This window comes from Gallus gallus, chromosome 4 (assembly GCF_016699485.2).
Source record: "Gallus gallus isolate bGalGal1 chromosome 4, bGalGal1.mat.broiler.GRCg7b, whole genome shotgun sequence".
NCBI classification, from domain to species: Eukaryota; Metazoa; Chordata; class Aves; order Galliformes; family Phasianidae; genus Gallus; species Gallus gallus.
The window spans coordinates 50202252-50224141 of NC_052535.1; the positions used below are offsets into that span (position 1 = coordinate 50202252).

At 38.8% G+C, this 21890-nt stretch overlaps 1 protein-coding gene across 2 annotated transcripts in view; it reads right to left on the minus strand.

Moving 5' to 3' along the window:
- COX18 (COX18, cytochrome c oxidase assembly factor) overlaps positions 1–21890 on the minus strand; it is a 110997-nt gene that overhangs the window by 79535 nt on the left and 9572 nt on the right. For both annotated transcript variants that reach the window (XR_006939206.1, XR_005859574.2), the window contains exon 6: positions 3638–3777. The gene's annotated coding sequence lies outside the window, so the exon portion shown is untranslated. The remainder of the gene's footprint in view (positions 1–3637; positions 3778–21890) is intronic.

Here is a 21890-nt window from a genome sequence, read left to right on the forward strand (position 1 = left end):
GATCTCACTGGCACTTCACCAGATACTTCCCATACAAGATAGCTTCATAGGCCAGGGAAATAATGTATAGGTGTGGATGCGAGATGCTTTACTTCTGGCATAAATAGTTGGTATACAATTATTTTAAGTCTCATTTCTGCATGTATATTTTAGTAAGATTACACTGAAACTACTGTGGCAGTATTCTTCTATTTCTATTGTGAGACCTCTTACCCTGGGTAAATTTATGGATGAAGCTTAATCTTCAGTCAAGAGAAAGAGCCAACTTCCTGTTTGGACCTCTAGTGCTTCCACAAAAACACCTCACACAAGTGTGGATGAGCATAACCCAAGAATTAATTGTAAATGCTATCTCATTAGTACAGAAAACATTATAATCTTGATTAAACATTGGGTGTAATCTGTCTTAATCATATCCATAGGAAATGTGACAGAAAAGGGAAGAATCATGTTAACAGTGATTTGAATGATGCAAGTCCAAATGCTTGCTTCAGTCTAATGAACAAAACTCACTGGCATTAAATCCAAACTTCATTCTTTACCTTTCACGGCAAAATTAAGGTAGGTACATTTATACGTTATAAATCATTTTATAATCATACAGATGAGCCAATGTAGAGTGATAGCTGTATGTCTCAGGAGGCAAATTTATGTTGCATACAACATAATTGAAGTTCCCTAACTAAATTCCTTAGAACAAAGCTGTCTTTTGTACTTAAAATAAATAAATAAACCAACAAACCACCAGTTCTTTAGAGCTATATTTGGTTGCCAGTATTCAGTGGACTCCTATGATACAGAAAGGAAAAACTTGCCTTATGGCTGCCCTCGTAGTCTGAAGAATCACGTGAATGAAATTCGCACTGCTGAATCCTTTAAGTATCTTTACTTATACTTCCTACACAGAGCTTTCATGGCGTCAGAATCAGGCCTTTGATACAGCCGTTTTAATAGCAAATGCAAAGGCCAATTTACTGGTCTTTTCATTCATTTGAACAGTTACCCTAATGGGAAGGGTTAAGCATCAATAGAATCAAATACCTGGAGTGTTAAAACGACTGAACACGTGCAGCCAACTTGAAGACTTATATTAGAAAATATATCAGTAACAGAAAAATTACACGCACGGCTCATGTGAACTGGAGTACGTAGCTCCCACTTGGAAGTCATCAGTGTTATATTCATTCCATCTTTTGCAGGAATATGAACTGCATGTCAAATATTTCAAGAAATATTCCAAAGGAAATGCTGACCATATGCACACAACTACTGTGTCATGGTGCATATATCCTTTCACAAGACAACATTTCATATTACACTGCGACTTGCAAGTCAGGAACCTTGAACTGCCTTTATTTCTCAGATCTGTATATAAAAGATCATAGCAAAGTGGGACAGGAACAGTGCAAAACTGCTGATTTGTGAGCTCCTACCAAGTAAAATCTTTTATTCACTGTTTGATTAAATCTGTTAGGATTATATACCTGGAAATGTATAACAGAAGTGTTAATATCTGGAAAGAAATGGAGTATTTCAAGCTATTAACCAAGCTGTATTGAAATCCCACCATGAACAATTAAATTTTACATTTCATATGTTTTATGTGGTCAAAGCAAAGCATAGGTGCGGACAAGTCCCTAGTTAGGAAACTTTACAAGCAAAGTAGGACAGAGAAAGGAAAAGAAGGAAAGCTGATACCCCAAAGCAGAGTGACTGTTGAACTTAACGAATTGACTGCTGAAGGTCACACAGCAGGAAGCTACAGATAGAGTGAAGGTCTCCCAGCTATAAGTATATGCAGTTACATTACTTCTCGCAGGCCCACACCTTCATTATTTCTTGTTCAATACAGACATTTGCATAAATTCATATTCAAAATGCACACGTTATCAACTTATCAATCTGACACGCTGAAAATTTTTCACATTTCTTTCCTTTCACTTTAGGGACTACTACACATCACTGCATGAAACCTCTTGAAAATACTACATACAGATATAAACATGAAATTTTGCAGTCTTTAAGCCACGCATTTTGTTCTAACAAACGTACAGTTTCAGAGGAAAAATATACTCTTCATTGTGCATATATATGCATATATATATATATATGTGTGTGTGTGTGTATATACATTAACAACTTCTACCCACACCAAAGGTTTAGCAGTGATTTTAAACCACCCTTCTTATTTTTCCAGAACCACTAGGCTGAAGCCTCAACTTTTTCATTTAAAATTATCAAGTTGTTCTCTGCTTTAATTCCAAACACATTTCTCTCTTCTTCTAAACCAAGATGCATCTAAGGATACAATCTGTCTCAAGGAGGCACCGTGCCTAAGAAGTTGCCTAATTTTGCCTTTTTAAATGTAAATAGGACAAATGAACAACTTTTTCAGACATGATTATTTTTATTTTTCTCTTGAACGCAACAAATTACGACTAGGCTCGGCTCTTCTTTCTTGAACTCTCAGAGAAGTCCAACAAATGCTAAGCAGTAAAAATCTCAAAATATCTGTGTACCTCTTATTTTAAACTGATTCATAAAAAAGAAAGATATAGTACACTTTCTTGAGATGTTTATATATATATATATATATATACATATATATATATATGGTTCATGATGTATAAGCACAACATTCAGATAATATCTGGAAATGTAGAAAGGACTTCTTTTTCCGAGTGATAGCATACATTTACTTAATTTTACCTGCTTCTACATGACTCAGTTCCAAAATTATATCTGAATTGAAACGTAGTACACAATAGCTCACATGCATGCCCTCACCTACAATAAATTCTGAAGTTTATCTCAGCACAGAAGAACTTGAATTACTGTTTGTATTCTAGCATCTGCCTTAGAAGTCTAGCAGAGGTCAGAGAAACTCCACAGTAAATGAAGCACACATACACGATGGAAGGTGATGTCCACCATGAAAAGCTTAAAATGCGATGTAAAATCTAAGATGCGAGTTAAAATTATCAATAAGAAAATTAATACAGGAAGAGGTACAAGAATAAGCTTTGCTTTCTTAGCTTCTAGTCCACAGACTGTTAACCTCAGTGCCAGGGTTCTCCTGTTTGCCTGAACTTCAACAGTATTAAGGGAAGAACATTACCGTGACCAATTGCTACATTTGCTGCTTTCTTACAATCAAGTATTAGTAATCACTATAAGTTTTACATGAGCATGTTACCTGTGGGACAGGATTCAAAGCGTTTTGGTGTCTGGCGCCATTAGGCTGATGCACTGTATTAGCTGCTGCTTTTTGCAAAAGAAAAGAGCCACGAAGCGTTCTTCTTACACAGAAATCACAGAGATGCAGATTAACAAAGCACAGAGCATGCTCGGTGTCCTTGCCACAAGCAGAAAGCTAAGCACATTAGCAAGGCAGCCACTGAGCATTGCTTTGAGTAGTTAGTACGTGGAAGATTTCTCTCACATTCCCAGGGAATTGCTTTTAGAGGAATACTGTAATTGTAAGCAGACTAGCAATTAGTTGCTGCCTCTTCTCAGAAGCAAGACCAGTGCCCTCGTTTCATCAGAAACTTCATGCACACACATCCCACACCAAAAGTGAATGCACAGAAAGCAGCATTCTTACCTGTACCTGAATTAAGGGGTCACTGATACTCACCAGGGAGGCAAGACAGGAGAAAAGTCACTCCTGGATGTAGATACACTCTTCCCAAAGCTCTTCTGTAGTGTTCAGGGACGGGGACTGCAAACTGATGGCACAAAACTTCTCTCTTGCCAAGACTGTGCCATTTGACAACTCTGGAACACAGGATATGAGTGTAAAAGTGGGAGCCAGGATATGTCCTTAATTTTCTTGAATTTTAGGCAACGCTGATGCCCAGCCCCATCAGGCCCAGGAGGAACCAAAATTACATTAGCAACTTCCTGGTGTTTCCATGTAGTCTGGGTATCCTCCTGCTTCCTTACCTACAGCAGATGCTGTTGTTGCCTTAGGGCCCCAGACTATGCCATGCTCTATCTACTTGGTGTGTGAAAGCATTGACTTTGTTATCACTGTGAGCAGGATAAAGGGAGGATATGAAAAACAGGCTTGCATCAGTGCTTTGGAAGAGAAAGAATTCAGCTGGGTGACCGCCAGAAAAAATGCAGGGCAGGGAAAGAAAGTGACAGGAGAGGTTTCACTTGAAAAGGGAGGTGAAAATTGCAAAGAGCTGAAGGGTAGAGGTACACAGCAACAGGAAGATGCATACACCATTTGGTCCTTCACATAAGCTAAGAAGCACTTCGGGGTGCAATGCTGACTACCAAAATGTGTTGAGTCCCTTCTGTTGGTCCATGTCCATTCAGCAGCTATTGTAGGAACCTGGCTTTGCAGCCCAGCCACTGACTCAAACCTTTATAAGACACTGGCATGCTTTTGGTGCACACAGTGTTGAGTTTCCTCAGGACAGTTATTACACACCAAACCCAACCCGTGATGTGAAGCATAGCACAGAGGCAGAAATAATAAAGGGACTCGCTTCAAGAGCACAACACCGTTCTATGTAAAAATGTGGATGTGGCCACGTTTTATGGACTATCAACATACTGTTATGGCAGTCTCTGCAGTCACCTGGGTGATGTTAGGACTGTAGGCATTTCCTAGGAAAGAGGACACAGTCACCTGCATTGCATAATGCTGGAGGATGTGCTCAGGACCCTCCAATCTTCAGATGGTATAAGTGTCAGGGATACTCTAGCAGGCTCAAAATAAGTTTTTTATTTCGGACTAGTTTTATTCTATTCCCAACATCAACTCTTATTAAAAACACAGGATACAATTTTGCAAGATTTTTGTCATTTGCGAGGAAAAGTCAATGGACAGACAGTCCTTAGAGCCTCACAGAATCTATTGATCTACTGTGGTAATTGAGATCTCCTCACTTAATTAGAAGCTGAAACTCTTTAATTAAAATCTGCTGATTAATAGTATTTTGTTGTAGCTCTGCACTAACCAGAAATCCATCTGCTTTCACACTAACTTGGAAAAGGGACCATATACACACAAGACAGTTGTTTATAAACAGAGGGCAGCAATGCTATGTCTGGCTGGTGGTTACTACCAATAATACCATTCAGCTAAAGAGAAGATACAATTAACCGTTAGCACAAAAGAGTAACGAAGCGTTGGGAAATGCAAAGGTATGCAAAAGCCTTCTATGAACTCATCTTTTATGTAATTGAGCAGTTTGATATTTTGACCCTGAGTTTGTGTATCATGTTAACTCACTTCCCTCTACCTCTTCCAGAAAACAAAGCCTCTATAAACTTTAACAAGTGAAGGTCAAAAATTACTCACTTTTCCACAACTTGGCCATGTGGCGATGTGAATGAACAAATAGCAGAGTTCGCCTGTAACAACAGCTGCTGAATGGAGACAGATCTGGAGACTAAGTACAGCTGTTAACTTGGAGAATCTGGCATGAAGCCCTTCCCTTACATAAAATCCAGCAAACATGAGGTGCAATACTTGAAAGATAATCAGTAATTGCAGAATACACATTCCACAATGTGCAACGGTCACTCCAATGTGTACTCTCATTGTATTTAAAGAGGCTGTTTAACAGATATGTGAACATACCTGTTTCTGAGTGAACCTCATTAATTGGATCATCACTTGCTTTATCAAGAAAACTTAAAAGCAAGGACCTAACTTCTTGTGTCGTTCTTTAAGCTTCAGATCTCTGCAGGCGGTAATAACATGGCGAGGAATAACAATACCACCACTGTCAGTATAATACAGATGAACATAAAGGGAAAAGAGAATTACCTGGAGAGCGTTGTCTAGGGCTGAAGATTGATATTTGAAATGATAATACTGGACAGGAGGCAGCATGTAATCACTAGTTAAGATAAGCTCATAATAGAGCACATGAACTGTTTTCTTTGGAGATGAGTATTAACCTTACTAATATACACATATTTTTTAAATACTTATTGGTACTATGAAGTTCACCATGCAGAAGCAGAACTAATGGTAGGCAAGAAGGACGGATGCAGAAACTTAAGCTCTAGAATAATACAAAGACTATTACTTTTTCATTTTGATCAAAAGGTGATGGCAAAAAGTACATGGAAAAGAAAGAAAAGAAACATAACTCATTTTGTATCTGTACAGTGACTGCCAAAAGCATTGAAACAACATAGCAACAATTTATTTTTCTTAATTTTTCTTAAAAAAAAAAAACCACCTTATTTTTCTCTGTTACGCAAGCTTTCTGGCTAAGCATGTCAGCATTTTTGCTAGAATCCTATCTGGCAGGTTCTGTCTGTTTTATGAAGGGAAATTAAGCAAATAAACTGCCCATCACGATAGTTCTCTCTGTTCAAAATATCCTTCAAGCTACGGAAGATACACTCCAGGAGGCCAAAATATTAGCTACATCACACAAAGCTTATCTAAGATTAAAAACCCGTAACTTATTTTAGGCAGATCTTTCACATCGCTTTGGGAACGTCTATTCTTGAGATGGTGTCTGCAGAAATGGGGATTGCAGGAAATGTTCATGTCGAGGTTAAATGGTTGTTCTATTTTTATGTTTGCCCAAATCTGTCTGCAGAGACCGCCACGCCAGACACTGAAGCTGCTCATCTGCAACAGCTATTCTGCTTACCCTTAACCTATATGTCAAACTTAAAGCCTGTGCTGTCTTTCATCGTTGACATATAAGATGGCATCTTTGTAAACCACAGGAAAGCTAATCTACGAAACACAAAAGCACTACAGATTCCTGCTTTTGCACATGTAAGACAACTGTCTACATTATCCTAATGTGATACTGCATATGTGTTTGTATTTCTGCCTGCGTATGTGTCTATGTACATAAAAATACTTTGTATTTATTCAGTTTTAAAAGGAAATACCCTGTCAAACTTCTGTGTTTGACCACCAATAAATGCAGTAGATGATTTACAGAAATCATGGCTTTAGACCTGAACAGTGGATGGCCACAATACAGTACTGTTAGTAGCAACACGTTACAGTCACTCTGTCCTACATTAAATAGTTATGTACTGACATAAGAAAAACGAATCCAAAACCTACCATGCCTGCTCCTGAACTCACTCTATGGTACAGTGGCCAGCAAAGGGTATCATTGATAGAACAATTATTTTCAAGGTCTTTTTTTCCCCAGTTTTAACTTAGCAGGAGAGAAGCCTGCAGAATTCCAAAGCAACATTACACTTCAGGTACACACAACTACGTCAGGAAACTTTTTAAGATAAGATATTCAGGAGTCATCTGTGAGATAAATAAACATAGCTATAAGCTAGGCAAGACAGAATTAATTTGCACAACTGGGCTTTCACGTTTTGAATCTACATTTTACACCATGCATGCGTCTTCAACACCCAAAAAGACTGCACAAACCAAAATCATTCAGCAACACAAAGGATCAGTTTCCAAATGACTTAAAATCCCAAGTGGCTTCATTAGTTTCTTGGCCAGGATACTGCCCCTAAGCAAGTGCCAGCATATCTCCTCTTACATAATCACAGAGGCAGTCTCTGACTCTTAGCTAGAAAGCTAAATCCACAGTTAGGCCCCTAAACTATAGGTTGCACCAAACTCTACTTACCCCATAGCAACAACAAGATTGGGGAACTCTTACCCTTTAGCCAGAATCTTCTTTTCCCAGGGATTTCAGACTGGCTGAATATATTCAATTTCCAATGGAAGATAAAAATGTGGAAATGTGCTTTCACTTTCCAGGTCAGAAAACAAATGAAGAGCGAGAAGAAAGCATGAGCAATTAATTTATTAAAAAGAGACCACAAAGGTTTAATCACAGAGACTAGAAATCCTGTTTGACTACGACCCTGTAAAGTAGGTCACAGTGGTATGTATCCAAATGGCAATCAAGAAAAATAAGAAACCATTACAAACCCAGAGATGCTGACAGCCATTACAAGAACAACACAGTAACATGAGAACTCCTCTGCTTAGGTCTGCACCATAAATCTGTTCTTTGCATTAAGACTGTAGAAATAAAACCTTGTATCATAGAATTTTGGAATATTATAGAAGCCCAAAGCATCAAACAAATTTGAGCTTAGCTAGACCATCAGAATTAGTTTTCTCTATCTTCTTAGAAACTACCACAGGGATTTTTAAAAGACTATATTGTGGTCCAGTCCTCACTTCTGCATTTCAACACCCTCCAGACTTCAGGCCGATTTTCCACAGAGGCCTTCAATTCAAACTTTGGACTGTCACAAGAGCAAACAGCTTGTGACAGCAACAATATGATATATAGTTAGTTCAGAGCCAAACTGTTCTTATTTCAGTTCCATTCCTTAAGGGGATTGATTGACTGCACTGGAAAAGTAAATATGCAAAAGCTTCAAGCTCTTGCTAGTCTGTCAGCTGCATTCTATACTATTTTGACCTGTCCATATCACTATCAGTATGCTGCAGCAAAGAGAAGCAGAAATACCTGCAGGACTACCTATTAAAAAGCAAGTATATGTTGTATTAATGTCTTCTAAAGCATCATTGCTTCTATCATTTCCTGATTGCCACAATTATGTCATCCTAGATAATCTGGATCTGAAGGGGGAAAGGTCACCGTATTTTACATTAAAAAATTGCAGACATGCATATTTGATCTTTGAGGGCTTATTGTTGAAACCATCACTCTAGATATCTCCAAACAAATAAAGCTTATCTCTCAGTCTTCCAGTAATAGCATGTAAAGTAGAAAAATGCAAGCGTAGCAAAGCTTTTATTATCCAATTAATCTGAGGTTGTTTATTTTGTAAAATAAAAGTATTAGCTGCACTCTGTGGAGCAAGAATTATACAGGCAGTAACTAAATAAAAAACATGAACTGCAGAACATTTATGGATGAAAAACAGTGCTGCTTTGCGAATTTTACAGCTTTGGAATCAATGGAGCTGCTTCTACTCACTCACTGATTTCCTTCTAATTTAGCCATCTGCTCCCACAGACCTCCTCCATTTACAAAAGCTGATAAGGACGTGGTGTCTCAGCTGTAATTCTAGAAAGTATTAAAAAATTCCTGGAAATACGGACTACAAATGTTTCTCATCAGATGAGTGAAAGAAATACGCAGTATTTTAATTAGCAAAAAAATGTAAACCGCAGGAATACATACAGAGCAGATTAAAAAACACAATTCCTGGGGTTTGAACACTCAACAGCAAAAATGAGAGACAGATTTTGCTGTGTTTCAGATTAGAAAGATGTGCGAAGGCTTGCTGGCTTTCTGTTAAAAAAAAAAGAGAATGGTATAAGAAGGCACTTGTGAGGAGGACAGCATAGGTACATTTATCTTGACTCTGAATGGTTCTTAAGTTTGAATAATATCATCACGTTTAGGGATGAATGAAAACATTTTCAGAAGCAGTCTGTAGTTCTAAATCCCTCTGCATTACAGGGCCTTAAAAAAAAATCTTGTTTCATTATGCAGACCGGTCAGCTAGGCTAAAAAAAATATGAAGAAATGCACAAAACTTGAACACTCAAAACTGTAAATCCCTTCAGCTGTACCCACAAGTTTTAGACTACTTCAATACGAATTCTCTAAATTAAAATTCTTCTTTGCCAACTTTCAAAATAGAACTAATGTGCCTAGAGAGTACTGCCACTATTTCAATTTTATTAGATACGTTCATAAGCAACTGACTTGGTCCTAGTAAAAGATTTTCTCCTTTAATTATTTCTAGACAAAAGGGGCTCAAGTTCTAAGCCATAAAGAGAGCTCAAGTTCCATGTTCCTCCTTTCCCTTCTTAGCCTGACTGCTCAGAAATTCATGCAGAAGAGAATTTTATCTGCCTGCAGCAACTCCCATTAAAGTACATTATTAGCCAACCAAGGTTAGACCACATTGCATTTTTACAGTGCAGTCTCTCTGACTCTCACTTCCTTACAAAAGTATGTTTCCTGACTTGCATTAATCTGTAGTTACACTCAATATGATTTCCATCTGCTTATGTCAAGTACGTAAACCAAAAAGGGCCTCACTTTTAATTTGAACCCTTAAGGGCAATTATGTCTATTATTTAAAACTGAATTCCTGCATCTCAGCTTCCTTCCAACTGGGTTCCCATTTGAATACAGCTGTTCTTTTTTTTTTTAATCCAGTTGTGATTTCCACAGGTGTTGAAGATAAGGGGACCCATAAACCAGCACGTCCTTTCCTTTCTCCGAAATAGCAGGCTGGAAGTCACACCTTAGCATCTCTTTTTGTTACAAGCACAGAAATTCCAAACAGTTCACGAAGCCAGTCAGTCTCACTCTATTGACACAGAACCTATTCAGAACCCAGATGTTAAAAGCCACAAAATGCAAGACTCAAATTGCCAAATTATTCCCTGTAACATAAAATGTATGTTCAGCCTAAAGCAGGATGCTCTGCTATGAACCAAGTCTGCATAACTCTGCCAGAAATGTGACTGCTGGAAATATCACAGAATCCATCACAGTCCTACCCTCATGATTTCAAACGCTTAAATACCATTTATTGGCTTAGAACATTTGTTACCTTCCTGCTAGGTTTCCTCAATTTAAGCCACTTCAGTCTTAACGTGAATGGCACACTCTACCAAAATATACATTCACACTGAAGAAAACAAACCTTTCCTGGATTATACCATGGGACAGTGGGTTGCACTATCTGGAAACACTTCCTAGTCACTCACTTTTAATGGTGCTGGGTGCTACTGGGTGTCTGCAACACTTTCTGAGACTTCAAAGTGACAAACCTATTCCTTCTGCGATTCCTGCCTATGCCTGGGCCCCAAATGCAAACCAATACCCATAATTTATACTTGCCCATGGATACAACTCTCAACCCACTAGGCACTCTGTTTCATTCCAACACATCTAGCTACACAAACTGCTAGCTTCGCATGTCAGACCCACCACCCACGGCCACTGCTATACTGTGCTGCTGTACTAAAAGAGTTCACAACTACTGGTGATATACAACCTAGGGCAAATAACTGCACTTCACTTGAGATACTAAGTACAGAGTCAGGTGGAAAAAATAGCCTGCATCCATTTACTAAGCAGTAGGTCCGCAAGGATTAGGAGATACACTTAAGGAACAATATTGCTTGCCATACTGAAAGGTCTATTTGCTCGACACACCACACAGTAGTGAAAGTGACTATATGAACAGCAAAATTTGGGGAATTTTCCAAACTGCATGTAGAACCACAACAGCACTGTTGCTCCTATTTTCACTGTTCCGCCCACACTCCATTTCAAGAAAATATCCAAGAGGCAGCTGTCTACCTTTGCAAAGAAGCTTTGGAAACAATTAACTTGCGTACCAATATTTCAACTTCAGCCAGGTTTATCAAAGTTAAAATCACAATCATCTGCAAGACGTAAGATATTATTTAACAGAGGCACTGCTGGTAGTAAAAAGACTCTCGAGAATCAGACCATGGAAACAGATCTTTTGGCTCACAATTCTAAAAGCATCCTATGGTTACTGAAAAAAGGCTCAGCTATTTAAAAACTAGCTCTGTGCATCTGTAAATCCTAATTCTGTTTGAAAAACATCTTTGTTCAGTTTATGCAGCATTGAAGTCAAAGTACGAAAATCCGTATTTTTCAGGGTATCATCTGAACACACAACTACTTCATAATGAACAAGGGAAATTTAAGGAAGCACAAAAGATGTGGATGTGCATCACACAAGATGGGTATGGATTTTATTACAATCCGAGTGTGGAAAAAACTCATTTCCTCCCCTAGGTTCTGCCAAATACTTCCTTTGAGCCCTTCTAACCATTTATAATCGATATACACATGCTCCTTTTTTGATGTCCAACCTACAACTGAGAACTCAACATTTCTTTGTTTCTGCAAATCCATCCTCTGAACACTTCAGGCTCTGATGCCTGAATTAAAGGAAGTTCTTTTAGCGTTGAAACAACAAACACAAACAAGAAAAAATTAGGGTGTGACTACCTGTAAATGTTGCTGCAGTTGACTTCTGACAGCTTCTGCATTTTACACTGCAGTGTGAATCACTGCAGCTCAAAGAGGTACTGACACACACAGTGGTGCTGCACCTGTTAAAAACCTGATTCTAATCTCTATGCCTCATTTAACAATAAAAATAATACCGCACAGAGTTGTTAAAAAAAAGAAAACTACCCACCTTTCACTGGAAGTTGAACTGGGGTGAAGGATAAAAGGAAAACTAGCACATTTGCACTCAGCAATTGTGAAGATAATAATTTTAACTCGACACTGTGCCAGACTGAAACGTGCCCTGCCATTCTCAGCATTCACCAAGTTTCATTCCACCTTCCTTCAGATAAATGAAAAAGACTTGAGTTTCTTAATCCACAATTCTCTCCTAGCTATTCAAGGCAATGCATCTCTACTAAAGATGTGAAAATGTTTTCTCCCTTTCAGAAAGATCTCTTTTTATGACTCCTTTTTTTCACACAAACAAGCAGCATGACAGTGGGCTTGGAGCTCAAGTAGTGGTCATCAGATTTGTCCAGGAAGGAACAGGTTGGCAGGACTGGCTGTTGTGGTAAAGCTTGCTACTGAGACAACCTATGTCCTCCAAGAAAAGCTTATGACAACCAATACCAGGGAACGTGCCCACTTCTGCTCTAGAAAGTTACTGAGTTTGTCAATTTTTATTTTTATTTTTAACCTAATCTGAAGTAATTTTATTAAATGGGCAACATCTTTATAGGAATGAGAAAAACACAAAAGCTTTTTCAAATCAGAGACTCATATGCTTCCAGACCGATAGCACACATTTTTCTTCATTTTCTGGTCTCCTGTCCTGGAACTAACCTTTTCCAGTGCAGTGCTTTAAGCCACAGGAAAAGTTCCTTGGCATTAAAGGAATTGTTTTTCTCTCTCTTACATTTTATCAACCAGACACTTTTAGTGACATGCTTTGTTTTAAAACCAGTGAGACATATACACCCATCCAGTATCATCAAATCCATGCTTATGCTGGAATGCATACAATCATCTCCTCTTTCCCCTACCTTATTTCCTTGAATCTAGAAAACAAAGCAGCTTATATGACGAAGAATCCTGGCAAGAAACAGTGAGAGAGGTGGTAGCTGGCAAGCTTCAGAAAAAGAAACCAAAATGAAAAGCTATTAGCAGAGAAAGCCAGGTGTGCAGATTGCAAACCAGATCTCTTTAGACATGCGTATCCTTGATCACAATTCATAATCCACTATCCTAGGAGGGAACGCATCCAATGCACTCACTTTTCAGAGGTTGTATTCTCAGAGGCACATTTAAGAAACTCAACCAAAGCAACAGACTTAGCCTGCAAAGTGTTCCACTGCTATCCATCTCTCCTAAGCACTGAAAAATAATACTCTTTCTTACAATTGCCACATAGCAGGACACTCCAATCAGGAACAAGATAACACTGTGTTCACACCCTATGAATCTCCACTTAATTTAGACAGTAGCACAGCTCTGTACTCAACTCAGAGATGTGTTTCCCTATAGTTTTGGGAATATTCCCACCCTCCCAAATGATTACCAGTTTAGAACAGGACTAAAAGAGGCAGGGTCTTTTCAGAGGAACTCTTAACCCTCTGTGCTCCCGATCCATTTATATTGTGAAGCTCAAGCCAACATTTCTTATCTACATCATGCTCATCAGTGACATAAAATGTCAGCAAGAGATGGAGAATCTCTTCAGGATGCTTCATGGACAAACTCCTTTTCCACGTTAGCAAGTGAAGAGAATAAAAGGTTTGTCTGTTATTAGCAATGCACACTACTAATTAGACTGACAGTAATTAACTATTCATCACCTTGAGCTCAAAAAAAAACCAAACAAATTTAAGGTTTGTTTCTCTGTGGCAAACATGTTAACCAAGAATACCAAGACAACTCCTCCCCAACAGTAAACGTTTTAATCTACAGTGAGGAGCTGAGTTATAAAGAGAAATCTCTGTTCTTACAACTAAGAGTAAACTAAAATGGTGAGAGGAACTTGCATGGAATGAGAAGGACCTCTGAATCCTTGTAACAGTCTGCCCAAACCAACCTACTCTGCAATTACTGTTTTGAACAATAACGCTTCAGATTCAAAGGGCCTCTTGTCCTTCACACACTACTCATATTTGAAAACCTCCAACAGCAGCATCTGATCTAGCAGTACTTAGTTCTCTGTTCAAACTGAAGTGTTGTAGAAAAATCAGTGGACTTAAGAACGGTGATACCTCAAGTAGACCCTTTAAATTCAATTCAGCTTTTCAGAAACTAAGAGACAAATTTTTATCAAAATTTTCTGTCAGAAAAAAAGTTACATTTCAGCATTTCCTGAAATATGTTCCCAAAGGAAAACAGAACAAATCCCAAACCCAAAAATGTAGTTACAATGGCTCTCCATTCTGGTACTCAACTAGGAATGAAGATTGAAATAAGTCCAATGAGCTCTACCACACAAGTTCTAGTGGTTCTAAAGTTACCATGTCTCTGCCTGAAGACTCCTTGACCATCTTAGCGTAAAGTAAAACAATTCATCTTTATAGACCAGACTGGAGGAGCAACTTCCTGGCTTGTTCTAACTGCAAGAACATATTTGGTCTACAATTCAAAGATCTCTGCTCAGTCTCTTGAACTTTCAAGGATCAATCATTTACCATAGTTTTGCATTCCATCTTCTATGAAACAATTAGACACCACTTTTGATCAACATCGAGAAATGGTCCCCAGGCAAATGAGGCCCATCTGACAAGGTTTTTTACTCAAAACTGGCTGATGCTGAAGACTGGCATTTGTTTCTAATTAACAACATATTCCTGTTGCAACATGTGTGGTACACATCAACATTCCAAACAGCTTTCCAATCTTCCTGGCCCCTCCATTTAACTCATTTAAGACTTGGACTTACAAAGCAAAGATCAAGCTTATGATTGTACCACAATTTCCCAGCTGTGCTCTAACAACAAGTTTCAAAAACATCTTTTTTACTGTTCATGTGTGGATGCAAAACTGATATCTTTGAAGCCAAATATATTAATTCATCAGTATGGTGAGACAGTTTTGCCCCTGCTAGGGACTTTGAATTTTCCTATGTCTACCTGGCTTCTACTGACTGAAGGCTTGATACAAATTATCAACAGTAATGGCAATTCTACTCAAGATCAATTACTGGGCTGCAGAAATTCTCTGCTGAGTCTCTGACTGGAATTTGCCAGACCCTGAGGAAGCAGCTGCAGCAGGCTTAGTGGGACACAAACTGAGGAAAGGTGAGAAAGCTTATCAGCTGAGTAACAATCCAGTTTCCCTCATTGCTTATCAAGTCAATAGCAAGTCTTGACTTCAGATATACTAGGTAACAGCCAAGTAAGCCGAAGTGCATTCTAGCTCAGGGTCCTTAGTTTCTGAGCAGAGGGAAGTAGAGGTTACTTTTCTCCTATTCCAGCTGAAATACAATGTCATTCAAAAGAGTACATTCTATTTTTGTTACCCCAGAAACTGGGATGAGAGGAACATGTCACACATTTCCAGAAATGCTGCCACAAGGATGTGCCATTCCAACACTGCATCTTATGAGTGCAGAACACTGAAGGAGAGATACAATCTTCAGCACAGAAAAGATGCTAGTGAGAACTATACCCCAACATTCCAGGTGAGCAAAAATACTGGTCTGCCAGTAGATTCCACCCCTTCTTTTCAACTTATTACTGTACTGTCTGTGAACTTTACCCAAAAAATTAATCACACAATCCCGGTGGAAGAATAATGAAGCATGCCTATCCTCATTATATTTACATAGAGATACAGTAAAACTGAATCAGAGTACCCAGATCCAAACTTACATCATCTCTCTAGGAACACACTCATTTAAACACTGACAAGTGAATCCACATGGATAACTGTAGAAACAGTTATTTCATTTTCCCAACCTAGATACGTTTGTAACTTTTTGGCAGGTTAACTTTGTAGCTTCAGGCTCATAGCACCTCCTCTCTTTCTGTGCCTACCCTTTTGCTAGATCCAGTATGCTCCATGCTGCTGCTGTTGGCATGGCGCTGGCAAGAAAAACCCCAGTGTCAGCATAAACCCTGTAACTGTGTCCTCTAATTTGAAACAATTGCAACTACATAGTCCAGCTTAATCTAGACCACACTTGCACGGCTGAGAGATCCAGCAATATCTAGTTCTAATATTATGAAATCATAGCCTAAACTACAAATACAAAGTAGAAAGGAAAAAAAAAAGAATGAAAAAAATGGGATTAAGCACATTCCCTCAGACAGCTTTTATGTGGTGCAATTCCCCATTGGCCTGCTCCCTTCTCTTTGTTTTAAGAAAATACAAACTTGTGATCCCTCAGACTTTATAAAAAGAAGAGGAACAAGCCTCACTTACAAGAACAGCAGCTGCTGTTAGCCTTTGTGCTACGCTGAGCTTCAAAGGAATAAAGAGTATTTTATTTACTATTAGAAATAAGTCAGGTCAATTAAATACAGGTAGCCCAACATTACCATGTGAAAAAACAAAGAGGTTCTCCTCCCAGCTGGCCACACGGCTGCAAATACAGATGGCTTTGCAAAGACAACTAGGCAGGAAGAGGGATTGTCCTAACACCTGCCAATTTCCATTTGGCACTGTTAGTCCAGAAAGAGAGATCAGCCAGCAAGTTCGTTCCATTACTTTAAAGATTAGCAGTGTTAAACACTGGGTTACTTCAAAGGGACACAGCAATGAGGTGGAAAAGCAGTGAATGCTGCAAAGGGATGGGCTGATTAAGTTCTGAAACAGCATCAAGATGAAAGAAGAAAAATGTTTTGATCTTTAGCCTGCCCGCTTGCCCCAGATTTTACAGCTCTGGCAGCCCAACGACTGACAGCATTCACTATAGTTAGAGCACCCCCGTGTGTACAGCAGCAAATTAAAAAAATGCTCAGGCACGTTTTGACTTTCTGAAATCATGGAACCTGAAGAGCCAATAATCGACAGCCTGCCTTTCAAAAAATTCTCCGCACTTCAAAGAAACCACCCTAGAAACTCAATCTTGAATTAAGAATTTGGATTCACTGTTAAAGCATCCACCAAGAACAACCAGGTGGCCTGGCAAACAGTCTCAAATCCTCTGGCAGGCAACAGCACTTTCCTTCAGTGCTCTGTAAAAGGTGTTATATTTTACTTATATTTGCATCTTGAACGTGACACTGACAACCTCATCTTCTTTGCAGTATTCCAAGCTAAAAAGTAGAGAGTTGCTACAAAGGAAAATCCATCCTTTCTCAAACTATCATCCCTTCTATTACTAAGAAACCTACAGCAGCATTCTCTCTCTCTATTCTAAGTTATGGGGCTTGGCTATTTACTTTTCACTGGTTTTAGTAAAGTCAAGATTGTGCATGCTTCCTATAAGTAAAGGAACAGTTAGGTCCGCTAGAACAATTTATCATATTATTAAAATAATACGACATCATCCAGGAAGAATAACACAGAGACCTTTTCCAGCCACTTCAATTCAATTTTGTTTCTCAGAAAACATAGGAGTGTTTTCTGCTTTCTTCTCCAGAAGTCAACCTCTGCTCACTTACTGGCAGAAAGTACTCTGTTTAACAGTACATGACCACTTGCAAGGCCACTTTATGCTACCTGTATTGTGGCATAAAAGATAAAGCAGATGTCTTACTGACTCTAAACTTCTACAGTTGATAAGCTCTTTCTGCCCAAGATAGAATGCTGTGTCTTTCTGTGTCCAACCTTATCTCATCCACGTGGACTGAAAACAAAGGAATACTCTTACAGTAGGTATGCATCTGAAAGAGGGGGGAGGACTATAGGGTTTGATTCCGCAAGTCACATCATAGGAAAGAAAACAGCAAAGTCCTAATTCTCTTCAAGAAACAGCATAAAATATCAAAGTATTTTAGTGCAGAAAATGTATTTTAATAGAGTAATTACAACAGCTGAAAACAGAGATAAACTTTGGGCACACAGTTTTTATCAGGCCAGAACTATTAAAGCTAACAAGTATCCATCCAAGCCTCGTCTTCAAAATTCAGGCTGTTATTTTCTAGGCAATGGAGAACATATGACCTGTAAAACAACTTATGCTTTTAAATACCATAAACCTTAAACTGAGATGTATATGCAGTGAACGCATGAGGAGGTTCTCCTGGTCACACGCACATAAAAGAAACCCTGATTACACAGGCAGTAGGTAGGGGCAGTCAACATGTATATAAAGAGAGAGGCCTTTTTTTTTTTGGCATCATATTTTTTAAATATTATCAACAACCAAACAAGATTTTCTAGCACCTCTCTCATTTTCACCTCGTGTTCTCTCGACTTGCCTTTGCCAAAACAACTCCTACGTGTTAATAGATTAATAAATATTTACAGCGGCTTGGAAAGTTTCCACGCACGCTCTGGACTGGGGCTTTGGAATAGAAAACCACTATGGACAATGAAGGCTCCAGCTTACACTCCATACATGATCTGCACCAGAACCTTTCAGAAATTCTAAGCTCTATCAGAGTAGAATTCACTCAAGGAACTTCAACTTTGCTGAAGTTGACTGGACTGGTTTCAGTTCCACACCTCTAGCCTCTCCTCTGCTTAGCTGCATTATTTCAACAATCCATCCAGATTCAAGTTTCATCTAAAATAACACTATAAGAAATGCATCTCCATATACATTCAGAGGGACTTGATTCTCTTTAAACTTGCACAGGTGGATCTTGGGTATGATTCTATAAAAGCAGGATGTAAATGGTGTGAAAAATATACAAAATGAATGGAGAACTGAGCACCCAGATTATCAAACTGCTGCACCTGGGTTGCTTTTAGCAAAACAGCACTGAAAATTTGCACGTGTGGTAGAATGGCAAAACTCATGCTGAAGTTTTATGCAAGTGAAAATATCCATCTGATGTATATTCTCACTTTTATCTTTGGTGCACAGTTCGCTCAGTCCTGGAACTACCTGTGATAAAGAAGAGAGTCTTAAAGGCCACAAATAAACTGACGTGAATTCAGCATAGCAATCTTTATGCTGCAAATGGATCCCTGGGGATTTCAGAAAAAGCACAGAACAGTTAAATTGTAGCTAATATTAAATGTTACACAGCGTTTAATAGAAATGTTTCTCTTTATTGCCAGGGAAGTGTCACATTTTAATCAATTCCTGACACAGATTAGCCGACATGACCTGTGTTTCACCCATGACAAGGATCTGCTGGCTCTTCAGGATATGATTGTACTCAAATATTTAGAACTATATATTTATGAAAACATATAGTGTATACATACCTAAATATCTATATCTAATTCTATTAAATATGCTTTGTCTCTTCATTTATATATACGTGCCACATATCACTTGCTCCAGCACAGATATAATCCCAAGGAAAAAACATAAATATTTCTTCACCAAACCCTATGGTGACACGAAGCTTAGGAAGCAGCAGACTGTCAAAAGCGCATTAAAGAACACATAACTTTGCACAGTCAGTATTATTACTCAGTAAACTTTTGGTGTCCTCACAGAGGCGTTCATCTGTGCGAGATATTTTTCAGCAATCCGTTTCAAGGCTCTCTCTATGCCTCCCAAGAGATCCTATTTGACTCTTTTTTTCCCTAAGAAAATGCCATATCCGGTTTAAAGTCTTGCTCAGAAGCTTCAGCAGGCTCTGTTCCAAAGCTGGAAACACATATCCCGTTTCAGATAAACCATGCTAAGGAAGCTGAAGGGATGGCACAGGGACAGGAAGGGAATTGCTCTTCTTGAGCTTCACAGCGTACCAGCTCCCCCTACTGCCCGTTTAGCAGTCAAAATTCACGTTTGGCAACGGTAACTTCAGCAGAGACAGAATGCGAAGACAACATTCTGGAAGCTCCATCACACTTTCTAAATCGCGAGAAACAATATCCCACACCTGATGCAATCCTGGAAAGGGCTTTATTATACCAATTCTGACCCCATACCATGACTCCCTTACCTGTGGCTTTCGAGCTGTTTGTCACATCCCTAAACTTGCTAAGAGCTGTTTTTCTACCCTGAAGAAACCGTTTCTCTTCTATTTTTGAGCCACAACCATCCTTTCCTTCCTTTAATGTGGGTCTTTTGGACAAGAAACGACGTACACCGGCAGCACTGAGTCGCTTTCAGCCTATGCTGCTGTAAGAACGAGGACATGAACTTAGCTTTAGGCTCTGGGATGCAGAAAAATGCACCAGACTTGTCAGCAAATCCCAGTTTCCAAAACAGCACAAAACACCTGCATTACAGATGCATTTAAGCTGTTTCCTGATCAGACACAATGCTTTCACTGCCTTGTTTGACTTTCAGTTTCCCCACGAGCTCTTGGAGAATATCCTGGCCACATATGGATGCAGCTCTATCAATTACGTGCTGTGATGCACAGCTAGATAGTAAAAGCAACTCCAAGAGTCCAATCTGTACAAGCACAACGCAATCAATACGATGGCATCTAACTTTGTTCTTTCTCCAAAATTGTTTCTGTCAGTCAGAAACTCCATCTCTCTGTACCTGCAAAGCTGCAATCCTGTGAACATTAATCTATAAAGTAGGACATTATCAGCTATTGCAACATGGTGTTAGAGATAGCAATTAGAAAACTAATGCCCCCATTAGTTTTTTGATGCACTTTAGAAAGCTTGAAGACATTTAACAAGGTGCCAAAATGCAACTGTAGCAGAAATAAGGCTCTACAATTCTATTATGCAGCCAATGGTTAAATGAGTGACCGAGATAAATAGTGGCAAGACTAAACCATGCAATTAACAGGAATTGCATGTATACAGTGCCATTAGTTTTCCAAGGCTAAATGGCAGTGTGTACACATTTTATGAATCACTGCAATTCAGGTAAGTGCTTCAGAGTTTGTGCTAAAATGTTTGCTCCCATCAGTTTACATCAGTGAAGGTGGAACTTTCCAACAAGCAGAATCTTTTTAGTGCAGGTCCAGAATTACCTGAACACGCATACGTGGAACATGTACTGAAAGCTAACGTGTCCACAAGAAGTGCTAATACCCCCAAATCCAGACATAATGCACAGTGTGCTCCACTCAACAGAACAGCATTTTAACTGCCAAGCACGGACATGTGCACATTTACAGCAAGTAACTGTCCCATGCCTGAGACTTCCAAATCCTTTGGAAGTACAGTGATTACCAAGTCATCACTGTATCGTATAATCTTAAGTGATTAAGCAATAATCTTAACTCTTAAAGGAGAAAATCCTTTAAAAGTTAAAGGATTCTTAATTTTAAAAATTTAAGTTTATATAAATAGTTCCTTACCTTTCATTGTAACAAAAAAAAAAAAATTCAAACCCAAATATTGATACAAAGCACAGATGTTCAATTGTTTCACGGTCCTGGTGCATAGCATGCTAATATGGCAGCTTTTAGGTTCAAAAGGAAGGGTACACAAGGATTAAGTCAAAATCCTTTGTTAAATCAGGTTGTTAACCTGCTTAGTTTAGATACAGGCATACAGTTGTACCAAAACACTACATACAATTGTATAGATTAATACAGGATATGTGTATTAGAGTAAGCACTTCCACTCAGTAAGCAAATTAAGAAAAATAGGTATTTATAAATCAGAGGAAAAGGAGGATCAAAGACACGACCACCTATGTGGTCAAGCTTGCACCTTTCAGCCTCTTGTCTACATAAAACATCTAGTCTGGTGCCCACAAAGCAAGGTTACCTACTTGTAATTTAATAACCTACAAGATAATCTCAACTTTCTGTCTTAGACTGGTCAGTATATAGTCCTTACAACTACAGAGAAAGATGCAGAGCTCTTGGAAAGAGTCCAGAGGAGGGCCACTAAGATGATCAGAGGGGCTGGAGCACCTCTCCTATGAAGAAAAGTTGAGGGAACTGGGAT